The sequence below is a fragment of the Mustelus asterias genome, chromosome 1, assembly GCF_964213995.1.
Source record: "Mustelus asterias chromosome 1, sMusAst1.hap1.1, whole genome shotgun sequence".
Taxonomy (NCBI): domain Eukaryota; kingdom Metazoa; phylum Chordata; class Chondrichthyes; order Carcharhiniformes; family Triakidae; genus Mustelus; species Mustelus asterias.
Window position 1 is genome coordinate 127,398,808 of NC_135801.1, and position 15,528 is coordinate 127,414,335.

Genomic DNA, 15,528 nt, shown 5'->3' on the forward strand with positions numbered 1-15,528 from the left:
GAGGCATTTCAGTACTATAGCAGTGATAGATGATTGAAATTATTCAATCTTGGACATCCATGAAAGGTAGGCAAGGATTTGGGAAGTGACAACATATTCGAAGTCTCTGAAAAGGAAAGGGAGATGGTAGTTTGCCAAGCAGAAGGGTCAAACGTTGGCTTTTTCAGAAGGGCAATGGCAGCAGATTTGAAGGAAGACGACACAGAACCCCAGGACTTAAAAAGGTTAACAATGTCAGCTAACAGGAGCCAGGAAAGGTGGTTGGGTGGTCTTAGGAATATGGTCAAGAGAGCAGGAGGCGAGTTTTATGGAAAGGATGAGCTCTGAATGTATTAGGTGGGGAGTAAAATAGGAAAGAAACTAGAGAAGGATACAAGTTCGGGACTAGGACAGAAGGAGCCTTAGAGGAAGTTTAGCCTAGTGCGTGAACGAACAGAAGGGAAGTGGTAGTGGCAGCTGTTCTCAAAGAAATCAATGAGTTCCTCACATTTATTGCTGGAGCTGAAGGTGGAGGAGACAGGGGAGGTAGCTTTAAGGCACTGGTTTGTAGGAGAAGAAAGCACCAGGAGAACCTTTGCATTTGTGGGTGATCCTGGAATTGATTAGTTGGTGCAGATGTGTACAGTATAAGGTAGTGTTTTACATGCCCGATGTGGCATTGAATGGCTAAACCAGTTGCCCCACATCCATTCAAAGTTCATTCTTTGAAATTAACGGAGTGGGGATGGGGTGAGGGTCAGGGTGAGATAAAGTAGTGGTTTGATTGGCAGCTGGGTGGAGGCAAGGGAGTGGTTAAACAGGTCGTTAGTTGCAGAAATGTTGCGGTGAACAGAGAATCTTTATATGTTTCAAGGCGATCATCTCATTCTTTTAAACTCCGATGGGGACAGGCCCAACCTTTGCTAAAGATAGTCTCTTAACCTGAGGAACGTTCGAGTGAATTTTCCCTGAATTGTTTCCAATGCAATTACATCGGTTCTTAAATAAGGAGACCAAACTGTACAAGAATGTAGTCTAAATAAGGCCCAGTACAGCTTCAGCTACACTTCTCTACCCTTGCAATAGACCCCAATATTCCATTTGCTTTCCTATTCACTGACATCTAGATCCTGCTGTACCAGACTTCTACAGCCTCGCTCTATTCAACCAACTTAATGTTTTTCTATTCTTCCTGCCAAACTGGACAAGTTCACATTTTCCCCACATTAAAACTCCATCTGCCAAATTTTTGCCCCCCTATCCAAATCCTTTTGTGGACTCTATGCCCTCTTGACAGAGGCTCCAATTTTCTTCCCATAACTGACCAGGAATCGGTCTCACTCTTACTGCCTATGATCAACGTATGTTAGAAGGATTTTCTGATTGACTCAACCCTGTTTGATGACATTCGGAATTATTCCAGAGGGCTTCTGATCTCTGCATATTTGAGGCAACCTTCCAAAATCTAGAGGAGTGGGATTTGAACCCAGAACTTCTGGCTCCGAGGCAGTGACTCTATCCACTGCACAAGACCGACCCAGAATTGACTGCACACTAATGATCTTATGTTCAGGGTGTGCTGAATGGAAAGTATCTCAGTACTGTAGCACACAGGGTATTCCAAAGTCATTGGACCAAATCTTCCGAGGAGTAGCAATCACCACTGGATTGGTACTCAGGCTCCTAGTATTTACCCCAAAATGGAGCTCCACATTTCAATGGCCTGAACTTCCCCAGAAACACAGAGTGCATATATGTGTGCGTGTATGTGTAAGCATGTGCTCGTGTGCAGAGATGGTCAGACAGGTGAGTTGGAGGGTCAAGGGGGTAGTTGGGCTCGGTGGGGAAAATCAGCAGAACAGTTACTCGGGAGTTAGAACTGGTTTTACTCCTTATAACCTTTTCTGGTTAACGACTTTGCTACCAAGTCAGACCCATTTGAAGTCTCCGACTTTAACGCGAAGGGTTCTGGATACAAGGGGAGTTCAAACTTAGTGGGAATTCCCACGGTGTCAGTGCATCGGAACCTCTATAGGGTCCCCCAGCAAATCTTGGAGGGTTACCTCCAGGATACTACCATCCAGAGATCGGAAGCTCTGGGCCATTATTCCAAACCAACTCCCGTGAGATTTCAAGTATTACAACCAGTTCCAGATGCTTACTGGATTGTGTTTTGATAAACAGTAGCTATGGATATATACACATCTGTAGCAGTTGTGGTCAAAAAAACTTCTAATTAAACGGCAAATCCTTTACAATCTTCCCTTTTTGAAGAGATGGAAATTCTACTCACGTTGGGACTGAATTTACTTGCAAAATAAATTAGATTAATGACACGCACCGTTATTTATGCCAAATCGCACAGTAACTTCAGGTGAAGGCAAATGTGAGGTTCAACATGAAAATGAAACTCGTCTACTATTTGCTGCTTGATCCACCGACAACATTTTAAAAAACCCAGCATCTTGCTGGCTGATTCATCTTTTAAATGCATTGCACAGAATGAAGTTCTGGTCCTTAAGTGGTAGACACAAACTAAATCAAAATTGCCACAGAGCAAAAACTCGTCGACTCCAGTCTAAGTACCCTTTTTATCAGAATGACCCATCTCAATTATAGCTAAATAACCTGACACTGAAAATGCTTTTACAAATGTGGAGTTTCAATCCATCAGCTTTTAATGGTTGGAATTTTGGAACTTTTAAAAAAGCTTTTTCTTGATGGCCCTGCCTACAAAGATGATCAAGTGGAGATCATAGAATCATAGAAATCCTACAGTGCAGAAAGAGGCCATTCAGCCCATTGAGTCTGTACTGACAACAATCCCACCAGGCCCCATCCCCCTACATATTTCCCCACTAATCCTTCTAACCTGCGCATCCCGGGACACTAAGGGGCAATTTAGCATGGCCAATCAACCTAACCTGCACATCTTTGGACTGGAGAGCTTCAGGTTTCTAGGTGATCACCAACAGCCTGTCCTGTTCCCTCCACACCGGCATTATAGTTAAGAAAGCCCACCAACGTCTCTACTTTCTCAGCAATTTCTAAGGAAATTTGGTATGCCACTATGGCTCTCACCTACTTTTACAGATAGAAGCATCCTTTCTGGATGTATCACAGTTTGGTATGGCTCTCTGGGGCAATTTTAATTTAGTTTGTATCTACCACATAAGGACCAGAACTTCATTCTGCGCAATGCATTTAAAAGATCAGCCAGCGAGATGCTGTTTTTAAAAAAAAAAGTCAGTGGATCAAGAAACTACAAACAAGACCACAGGAAACTACAAACTACGCAGTCCAGTCCATCACGCAAACCACCCTCCCATCAATTAACTCTGTCTACACTTCCCATTGCCTCGGAAAAGCAGCCAACATAATCAAGGACCTCAAACACCCGGACATGCTCTCTTCCACCTTCCGTTGGGGAAAAGATACAAAAGTCTGCGATCACATACCAACTGACTCAAGAACAGCTTCTTCCCTGCTGCCAGACTTTTGAATGGACCTACCTTATATTAAGCTGATCTTTTTCTACACCCTAGCTATGACTGTAACACTACATTCTGCACTCTCTCGTTTCCTGCTCCCCTATGTACTCTAAAAACAGTGCGTTTTGTCTATAACTCGCAAGAAAAAATATTTACACTGTATCGCAATACATGTGACAATAAATCAACTCCATTTAATTATCTGTCACAATCCAATCTTTTTTTGCTTTCCGTCCAAGATTTTCACATTAAATTCACATTTACATTTCTTTTAGTCCTTGCACTGCTTATTTCGCAATCTTTCAATCGGGTTGGTTAGGGAGAGACACAGTTGCTCACCCTGTTCACATTAGTCTCAGTTGCCCTGTGAGGGGATGCAGGTACAATGTTGACCTCCCATTTACACCAACATAAGTGTCAAAAGTTCATGGAAATTAAATGGACCAGGACAAAGCTGCCATCCATGCGCCTGTTACAATAAATTCTGACCCAACATTTTTGATTCAAACTCACCAGCGAACACATTCCTGCTCTGCTTCACAATGTTTTGTTCTATTTGCTTTCAGCTGATTTGAAACATACTGACACACAAGCGCTTGCAAAAAGGTTACACTGGGCCATCAGCAGCTGCACCTGCATTTGGAGATTCTAATTACTAACTGCTCACTAAATTCATTTTGCTCAGAGCTTCTAAGTGTCTTAATGTTATGCTGGATACAGCATTCATCATACAATTATACTGCAATTAAAAATGCTGTTCTTGCTAATTAGTGGAAATTGGTTTAATCGCAGTTCAACAATTTTATTTTTAAACTCAAAGTGAAGTTTTCAGTCCGTGTGTACATTTGGAACAGGAGGCTTAAACCACTTGGATTCAATTCAATTCGCAACTGCATCATCAATTTTCTACACTTTTGACCGTCTACACCTCGTGGCAGGCAACGGTATATGCACCTTGTACGACAAGTAACACAGTTAAATAGAAAAAAAAGAGTTCTGTAGTGAAGCATAGGGTTAGACGATGACAGTGGGGGCATTTCTGCAACATTACTGAGCAATCTATGGAACAATGACAATTTCTGATAGTGTCTTGATTAGAATGGATCCAGTAAAAGCTGTAATTGTACCTAATGTACACAGTACAAAATATTTATTCACTACACAACATACATATACGCTACCACATTCTTGAATTTTATCATTTCAACGATTAATCATAACCCCAAATTACAAACTAGACTATCTGTTTAACCACTAACTGCCTAGTCAGAACACAAACAAACCTGGTCCATCATTTTGCACCAACCACAGTGCACAGTGACGTACAAATAACTTTTTTTTAAAAATGATGAATGAAATAAGTAGCACCAGAAGCTGTAATAAATGTAATTTAAATATTTCTTCAGTGAAATATGGTGTCGTTAAAAATGCTTAAAACTGCTCATGTCCGCAGTTGTATAATCAAGTCCAAATAGTTCAAGCCCAAAACCAAACAAAACAACGAGGGTGCTTTTCTCGTCTTCCCATCCATCAACATTATCCTGCACCATAAAGACCCTGGGGGCGATTCTCCAAAAAAACTCCAAGTGCCGAATTCGCGTGAAAACTGGAGTAAATCACACTGCTTTATTTAGCGGGAGTTTCAAAATGAACCCCCCACACGTTAGTGCACTAGTGTAAGGTGGCCAACAGCACAGCACTGAGCAGGCCATCGGTACATGCACAGCGTTGGCCGCCTAGTACAGGCTGGCCAGCCCCACGACCACACCGATCACTGGCCCCCGACCATGTCCGGTCCAGCCACGACATCTCACTGCCACCACCTTCCCTCCCCCCCCCCCCCCCCCAAAAGTAGCTCTCGGCGGGGGGGGGGGGGGAAGAGGCTCAAGCGGGCCTGGAGACTTCAGTCCCGGGCCCACTCATCATATTTAAAATCCCCCCCCCCCCCCCCCCCCATACCTAAAGCAGCTCTGCGCCTATTTCCAGCGCGGAGCTGACGGCTCCAAAAATCTCGCAGCAGGATGGGACAACCGCCCCCACCTTATCTTTCATTTAGTTTTCTCAATTCAAAGAGGAGACAATGAGTTTCCTTCTTCACACAGGTAACCACGAAAGGAAAGTGGTAAAACCGTTCCAATATGTGAATGGCTGCTAACATGTTTTTGCCAAAACCAAACTGCTGATAATGGAAGGTCACACGTATAGTTTTAAAAAGTTATTGCACTTTGAAATTAAGATGTTTAACAGATGCATCGCCCGCATCACCACAAACTATTTTCGCACAAATAAGATGCACTTTGCACCATTTCACAATGCACCAAGCTAAAAATCTTCAGCACAAAAAAACCTGAAGCTGAAATATTTGAGGCTGAAGTATTTAACTAATCAGAACTGACTAAAAGAGGCATTTAAAAAAAAGACCAATCTTGCTACAATTCCAGTTTTTCCATGGGTGGGTTTTTTTTAAGCTGAAGAAACACAGCCCTCCCACTCTCTTGTTCCCTCTCTCCCTTTTCCATGAAATGAACATTATATACAATATTGCTTGTGTGTGGTCTCCTTCCAAGCTGCCCTTGAAATCTGGGAGTATTATGGCAGTTGGTCTGTTGTATCCGAGCACATGGTTGTAAAGCACAGCTGTACCCAATTCATGTTTGTACAGCTCCAATTCAGATCCCTGCAGTTCTACAAGGCACCTGGTTTAGAAATAAGCGTACCAGAGGTTAAAGTCAGACAGAGATACCATTACAGTGCTTATTGCAAAAGAGGCTTCCTATAATTCTGCATGCAGACACCTGTTTCTTAAATGCCCTTGAGGTCACAGAATATGACCCAAGCTGCCAATAGACACCACATTGTGGGTATGCTTGCATAACAACACCCAGAAGCTCACATTCCCCCTCGTGAGTGGCAATGCAAATACAGACTTCAGTGACAGGTGATAGAAATTTAGTACTTCTCATTTTCAGAACTAAAAACTTTAACAAGTGTACATTTCACATTTGAAAAATTAACTCCCTAAAGATGGAACTGCAATATTGAAATGTGAATGCACTTTTAATTTTGGGTTAAAAAATATTTAAGTACCTTTTCATTTCATGTACAAAACTGACTCAGAGGGGAAGATAGATTAACCACCATTGCTATACACCTTTTCCTGACGGTGTCAGTGTTAATTTTTGTTTCACTGCTTCTTCAGCACCATCCAATCACAGGTCAAAAACATCACTAACCATTTCCATAGGCCCTGCTGCGCCGACCACCGATCTCTTTTCTAAGTCTCTTGTCAGCAGAGAGGCAGATGGAATGTTGGTATTGCAAGGATACCTAAAGCTATCAAAGTACAAGGCTGCTGATGCAGCAACTGTATTGGTTAAATACAGCCTTAACACTACACCAGCTCAAGGGAATGCACAGAGAGCAGTCATCATTGATCCAACCTAATACTGTACAATTTTCACTGGCAGCCAGACAAGGTTGAGTGATGTGCTGCTCTGTCACTTACCTACAGACATGTCTGCACCTTTCCCAGCCTCTGGCCCATTCTGCATTGGAAAAGCAGTCAATGTGCTCAGATGCCATACAACACAAAAGCTTTTGTCAATTTATGGTGACAGGTCTTTAATTATCTCCATCACTTTAAATTTAACTGTACAGATTTTTAAATCTGCTCTTCAGACCCATTCACAAAGTCATTCCGTCACACAAAGCCCACCAATTGGAAATCTGATGGTAATAACATTATAAAATCTAGGTTTGTAAATCTGGTACCAGAAAACTGAGCATGGGCAAACCAAGATGACAGAATTTAAAGATCCAATAATTTCAACTCAAACTACCAGAAGTCTTTCTCTTGTGACTTGCAGTAAATGTCCTCCACTGTTATAGAAATGATAGAATTTCATGAACAATAGTATTTATAAGCCCTTTTAGAAGCATACAACAGTTGGTCTTGCACATCCAAACACCTTGCAACTTCATTGTGAAGATGTGTGTGTACGGGTGTGGGGGGGGGGTGGAGATAGTTTCAGAAACTCCCTTACAATGCAAAATGAAAATGGTCATAGTCACCCATCAACCTCAATCCTTTCCTCTGGGTTTGCTGGCCTCTGTACAAGTGTCAGAACACCAGTATACTCCTGCATCACTTTTCTTTCTTCATATTACTTTCAAATTTGCGATATTTTTCAACAATTACATATTTGGTCTGGACGAAAACTGACCAATTTGGAACAGAGAATGAAGATGCTGAAATACTAATCTGACTAGTGAACGTTCAATATGGTGAACTTCTGCTCGAGAGACACAATCATAGCTCACATAGCTCCCCATTTAAATTTGCAGAAGTGCCCAATACAAAGTGACCACATGCAAGAACACACCAGACCAAGTACTTAAGAGTCAGTGTGGAATCAATTCTTTTCCACATTCATTGGCCAGGGCAATTTTTAAAAAGGGAAAGGGAAGTAAAATGCTCCCATAAAAAGTGTTATTCTGACTTAAAATCTCTGAACAGCAATCCCTGATGGTGACAACACTTAAGGATCCTAAGTAAGCAGTTGTTAGATTGAATTGCTCTGACATCCACTGCGCACATGTGTAGGCTGCCATGTATAGAAGGTGTAGCCCGAGCTCAATGAGTAATCCACTCAGTCACACTCCATAATCCTGAACTGATGACATGCCACTTCTTTGTCAGTCGCAGCTATTCAGATACAGGTGATTGTGTCAGGCTAGTACAAATGGTGCATTCAGATAAAAGGATGGGGTAAATAGAGAATACAGAAGTGTTGAGCTTTGGGTGCATTGATACAATCGGCAAAGGAGTAGATAGCAAGGCCAGTTAACCCTCAGCTCACTAATCAAAACTGAACCAAGGAGAAGTTCTTTGTCAATTCCTGTCCAGTCATTACAGATTGCAATAGACTAGAAAGATGAAGATTGAGGGATAAGTGACCAGTGACATCAGTGCTTCAGTTAACAGGTACTTGAACTCTTCTGGCTTGCAGAGTCAGCTGTAGTCAGGGCCTTCCCAAAAACGCAACCAATATTTATGAGTAATTGAGACATGACCAGCTGGCAGGCACCAGACGGATGCAATGACATTGCTAGCATTAGGATTGCTGCTGTTCTAGCTTTTTAATGTCAGCCTCAGATTAGCGACAGCTCTCTTGCCTCAGAGTCAGGAGAGTGGGTTCAAGTCTCAGTCCATAGATTGAAGTACCAAATCAGAGCTGACACTTCCAGTGCAGGGTTTCTTTGGTACTGCAAAGTCAGAACAGCCATGTTTTAGCTGAGATATGGTTAGCACTGCTGCCTCGCAGCACTAGGAACCCAGGTTCAATTCCAGCCTTGGGTCACTGTCTGTGTGGAGTTTGCAAATTCTCCCAGTGTATACGTGGGTTCCCTCCAGTTTCCTCCCATGCTCCAAAGATGTGCAGGTTAGGTGGACTGGCCATGACAAATTGCCCCTTCGTGTCAGAGGGATTAGCAGGGTAAATATGTGGGGTTACGGGGATAGGGCCTGGTTGGGATTGCTGTTGGTGCAGGTTTGATGGGCCAAATGGCCTCCTTCTGCATTATAGGGAATCTACATTAAATCAAGGCCACATCTGCCCTTCAAAGTGGAAGTACAGGATCCAATGGTGAAGATCTAGTAAGTTCTCTTCGCTGTCTTTGTTAATATTTATCCTTCAACCGATATCAAGACCAATTACCTGGTCAGTAGCTCATTGCTGATTGAGATAGCTTACCATTAGCTGCCACAATTCCCTGCGATACAGTTGCGCCTACATTTCAAAAGCACTTAATTGGCTCTAAAGCACTTTGGAATATCCGGAGGGTATGAAAGACTGAAGATAACGCAATTACTTCATCCTTTCTATAAATTAACTTTTTTGAACATATACAATTTCAAATGGAACCAAAGGAACACATGCTGAAAAATTAATTTGCCTTCCCAGAATCCGGATAGGGGAAAAATAACTAGTTTCATTTCCACAGCATCGGAATCTGACACATGCTTACACAACATTGCCAGAATTGAGAAATACAGTATGTGCCTCCTTTTCCAACACATCAGTCAGTATTCTCAAGGGTTTTATGCTGTACAGGACGTACCAAATGCCTTAAGACTCATGTGACTAGGTTAAAACACACATAAGTCATGAAAAACAAAGACAGAGAGAGATGATTACTCAGTGGTTGAAAACTCTGGTACATGAGGATGGATGTCCATTCAAGCAGTGAATAGAATTATTACTGCCCAAGCTAATTCATAACTTGTAAATGTAAAACATTGGTGTTTCACCTGAATTTACACCAACAAACATCGCTAAATTTAAAAACATCTTCCTCACAACACACAGAAGCAGTGCTGGTTTCAATTTTCAAGAAACTATAAGTTTGAGAATAGACTTGAAATGCAGCTATATCGAATTACAGAAATGAGCACAATATCCAAGGAAAGCACTCCTCACCCACCCCCTCAATCTCAATTATGCTTGAAGTAGAACTCAAGATACAAACAAACGTCAAAACAACCGCAGCTACCCATTAGGACATCTAAACAACTGACTTTCTCCAGGTCGCTATAATAAAACCGTTCATTAATAAAACAGGATAGACTAGCAAGACCAGTTGGCAAGCTTTGTTCATCTCTATTACTTGTTTGTCCTCAACTGTTGCACCATTATTCAGGTTGTACCTGGACAGCCACACACCTGTTCCATTGAGCAAACTGTAATAGATTGCATTTTATGCCTATTCACATGATGGATGTTGTGTTTTACAGCACAAACATCTCATTTGACCAGTTAACCACTGTGGTTTGCATGGAAACTGATGAGTATGCCCTACATCATTCCAATTGTATCTTCATGTTAATCAATATTTACCATTTTTCAAACAAGTAATAAGCGGTAGTAGAAAACATTACTGCATCAAGCTTTTATATTTACCACTAATCTGAGCAAACTAAAAACAATTCCATCTGTAGCTACTTTACTTTTCCAACCAAATCATCAGTAATATGGATCCGAGCTTAAGAAATAATTCAATTGATCATCAGCTTTAGCGTCTCAGCAATTGCAATAACAGCAAGTCATAGAGTCAGATATTTACAGCATGGAAACAGGCCCTTTGGCCCAACTTGTCCATGCTGCCCTTTTTTTTTAAACCCCTAAGCTAATCCCAATTGCCCGCATTTGGCCCATATCCCTCTATACCCATCATACCCATGTAACTATCTAAATGCTTTTTAAAAGATAAAATTGTACCTGCCTCTACTACTACCTCTGGCAGCTTGTTCCAGACACTCACCACCCTCTGTGTGAATAAAATTGCCCCTCTGGACACTTTTGTATCTCTCCCCTCTCACCTTAAACCTATGCCCTCTAGTTTTAGACTCCTCTACCTTTGGGAAAAGATATTGACTATCTACATTGTCTATGCCCCTCATTATTTTATAGACCTCTATAAGGTCACCCCTCAGCCTCCTACGCTCCAGAGAAAAACTAGCATCCTAGTAAATCTTTTCTGCACTCTTTGTAGTTTAATAATATCCTTTCTATAATAGGGTGACCAGAATTACACACACTATTCCAAGTGTGGCCTTACCAATGTCTTGTACAACTTCAACAAGACATTCCAACTCCTGTATTCAATGTTCTGACTGATGAAACAAAGCATGCCGAATGCCTTCTTCACCACTGTCCACCTGTGACTCCACTTTCAAGGAGCTATGAACATATACCCTTAGATCTCTTTGTTCTGTAACTCTCCCCAACACCCTACCATTAACTGAGTAAGTCCTGCCCTGGTTCAATCTACGAAAATGCATCACATTGCATTTGTCTAAATTAAACTCCATCTGCCATTCGTCAGCCCACTGGCCCAATTGATCAAGATCACGTTGCAATTGGAGATAACTTTCTTCACTGTCCACTATGCCACAAATCTTGGTGTCATCTGCAAACTTACTAACCATGCCCCCTACATTGTCATCCAAATCATTAATATAAATGACAAATAACAGTGGGCCCAGCACTGATCCCCGAGGCACACCACTGGTTTGAAAAACAACTCTACAACCACCCTCTGGCTTCTGTTAAGAAGCCAATTTTGTATCCATTTTAGATACCTCACCCTGGATCCCGTGAGATTTAACCTTATGCAACAACCTACCATGTGGTACCTTGTCAAAGGTTTGCTTGTCAAAGTCCATGTCGACAACATCAACTGCACTGCCCTCATCTACCTTTTTGGTTACCCCTTCAAAAAACTCAATCAAATTTGTGAGACATGATTTTCCACTCACAAAGCCATGTTGACTGTCCCTAATCAGTCCTTGCATCTCTAAATGCCTGTAGATCCTGTCTCTCAAAATACCTTCCAACAATTTACCCACCACAGATGTGAGGCTCACTGGCCTGTAGTTCCCAGGCTTTTCCCTGCAGCCCTTTTTAAACAAAGGCACAACATTTGCAACTCTTCAATCTTCAGGCACCTCACCCGTGACTATCGATGATCCAAATATCTCGGCTAGGGGACCCACAATTTCCTCCCTAGCCTCCCACAACATCCTGGGATATACTTCATCAGGTCCCGGGGATTTATCTATCTTGATGCGCTTTAAGACTTCCAGCACCTCCTTCTCTGTTATATGTACACTCCTCAAGACATCACTATTTATTTCCCCAAATTCCCTAACATCCATGCTTTTCTCAACAGTAAATACTGATGAGAAATATTCATTTAGGATCTCACCCATCTCTTGTGGATGGGCACATAGATGACCTTGTTGATCCTTAAGAGGTCCTACTCTCTCCCTTGTTACTTTTGCCCTTTATGTATTTGTAGAAGCTCTTTGGATTCTCCTTTGCCTTATCTGCCAAAACAACTGTGTGTCCCCTTTTTGCCCTCCTGATTTCTCTCTTAACTCCACTCCTACACCCTCCCCATACTCTTCAAGAGATTCACTTGATCCCAGCTATCTATGCAAGTCATGTGCCTCCTTCTTCTTCTTGAACAGGGCCTCAATATCCTGAGTCATCCAGGGTTCCCGACTTCTGCCAGCCTTGCCCTTCACTAAGAGGAATGTACTTACCCTGAACGCTGGTTAACACACTTTTGAAAGCATGCCACTTACCAGACGTCTCTTTGCCTTCCCACAGACTCCCCCAATTAACTTTTGAAAGTTCCTGCCTGACATCATCAAAATTGGCCTTGCCCCAATTTAGAATTTTAACTTTTGGGGACAGACCTATCATTCTCCAAAGCTATCTTAAAACTAATAGAATTATGGTCACTGGTCCCAAAGTGATCCCTCACTAACACTTCTGTCACCTGCCCTTCCTTATTTCCCAAGAGGTGGTCAAGTTTTGCCCCCTCTCTAGTCGGGCCATCCACATACTGAATGCGAAATTCCTCCTGAATACACAACAAATTTCTCTCCATCCAACCCTCTAATACTATGGCTGTCCCAGTCAATGTTGGGAAAATTAAAATCTCCGACTATTACCACCCTATTTTTCTTGGAGCTATTTGTAATCTCCTTACATATTTGCTCTTCAATTTCCCGCTGACTATTTGGGGGCCTATAGTACAATCCTATCAAAGTGATTTCCCCCTTCTACCCATATAGACTCAGTGGCCGAACCCTCGGATATATCCCCTCTCAGTACGGCCATGATGCTTTCCCTAATCAAAAGTACAACTCCCCTTCCTCTCTTACCTCCTGTTCTTTCTTTCCTATAGCATCTGTACCCTGGAACATTAAGCTGCCAGTTCTGTCCCTCCCTTAGCCATGTTTCAATAATTGCTATCATATCCCAGTCCCATGTACCAATCAATGCCCCGAGTTCATCTGCCTTGCCAGTCAGGCCTCTTGCATTGAAATAAATGCAGTTTAATCTGGACTTCCCTTGCTCTGTCTTGCTTTTGCCTGATCTGTCTGGTACTAGGATTACTGACACTGCCTTTACTAATTAATGTGCTCTCTTTAATTTCTGTGCTGTCCTCAAACTTCTCTTCTGTCTCCTTACTGCTTTGGATCCCACCCCACTGCCAAACTAGTTTAAACCCTCCCGAGTGGCTCGAGCAAATCTCCCCGCCAGGATGTTAGTCCCCCTCCAGTTCAAATGTAACCCATCCCTCTTGAACAGATCAGCCCTTCCCCAGAAAAGATCCCAATGATCCAAAAATCTAAATCCCTGCCCCCTGCACCAGCTCAAGCCAGGCATTCATCTGCCTAATCCTCCTATTCCTACTCTCACTACCACGTGAAAACCGGTAGTAGTCCTGAAATTACTACCTTAGAGGTCCTGCACGTTAGCCTTTTGCCTCTCTATATTCACATTTCAGGACCTCATCCCTTTTCCTACCTATATCGTTGGTACAAATATGTACTCTGGGTGCTTACCCTCCCACTTAAGAATGTCCTGCAATCACTCAGACGTCCTTGACCCTGGCACCAGGGAGGCAACACACCATCCTGGAGTCTCAATCACGGCCACAGAAACGCCTGTTTGTGCCTCTAATAGCAAGTCCCTTATTACTACTCCTCGCTTGCTCTTTGCCCGACCCTGTCCCAAAGCAGAACCAGCTGTGGTGTCACAGGCTTGGCTGCTGCTGGCATCTCCCCCCGACAGGCTATCCCCCTCAACATCCAAAATGGTATACCTGTTTGAAAGGGGAATAGACACAGGAGACTCCTGCACTACCTGCCTGTCTCGGATGGATAGAGTTAAAATAAAATTGAGAATGCTAAAATGACCCAAAACACTTTCGCATTAAATGTGTGTTGACAAAATTAAACTGTACGCAGATAACTGGTCTTTACCAGCCTGCATATTGAATAACATAAGCAAGAATCCCAACCTGATCATCTCAACTAACCAAATAATATTTTGTACATCATTAAGCACCTTTGCTTCTTAGGCAGCCCTTCGGAGTGGAGAAGGATTTGCTTTCACACTAAAAATCAGTTCTTCGGTGACGAGTCCAATGGCTGATCTATAGTCTCTGTCACAGGTGGGGCAGACAGTGGTTGCAGGCATGGGTGGGTGAGATGCCCGGGTTGCCACACGTTTCTTTCGTTGTCGATGCTCGACTTCAGTTTGCTCCCAGAGGTGAAACTATAGGTGTTCATCTCCTTTCTGGATGCTTTACCTCCATTTCGGACAGTCTTGGGCCAGGAATTCTGGGGGTGTTACACATTTTCAAGGAGTTTTAGAGGGTTCATAAGTTCATAAGATATAGGAGCAAAATTAGGCTATTCGGCCCATTGAGTCTGCTCTGCCATTCGATCATGGCTGATGCGCTCATCCCCATAACCCCCCAACTCATTACCAATTAAAAATCTGTCTAACTCCTCATTAAAATTTACTCACTGTCCCAGCATCCACTGCACTTTGGGGTAGCAAATTCCACAGATTCACAACCCTTTGGGAGTAGTTTCTCCTCAACTGTTTTAAATTTGCTACCCCTTATCCGAAGACTATGACCTCTTGTCCTAGAATGCCCCACCAGAGGACGCATCTGCTCCACATCTACTTTATCCATACCTTTAATCATCTTGTATACCTCAATTTGATTTCCCCCTCATTCTTCTAAATTCCAAAGAGTATAGGCCTAAACTGTTCAATCTCTCTTCATATGATAAACCCCTCATCTCGGGAATCAAGAGGGTGTCCATGAAGCACTTCTCTGCCCTCCTGGGGCTCGCTTGCCCTGTCAAAACTCCAATTAGAGCATTAAAAGGTAAAAGTTTATTTATTAGTCACAAGTAAGGTTTACACTAACACTGCAATTAAGTTGCTGTGAAATTCCCCTAGTTGCCACGCTCCGGTGCCTGTTCAGGTCAATGCACCTAACCAGCATGTCTTTCAGACTGTGGGAGGAAACTGGAGCACCCAGTTTACAGGTAGTCTCGTGTCAGGAATGTGGACAATGCAGCCTGCCCAGCAGAGCTGACTGAGCAGGAGCATGGTCAATACTTCAATGCCAGGGGATGTTAGAACTTAGTGACAACACAGCAGTTATCACATGGGCTTGATGG

General features: G+C 42.7%; 1 protein-coding gene across 2 annotated transcripts in view; it reads right to left on the reverse strand.

Annotated features, from left to right (window-relative positions):
- Window positions 1-15,528, reverse strand: part of LOC144497402 (zinc finger SWIM domain-containing protein 6) — a 175,748-nt gene that overhangs the window by 95,721 nt on the left and 64,499 nt on the right. The gene's annotated exons all lie outside the window — the stretch shown is intronic.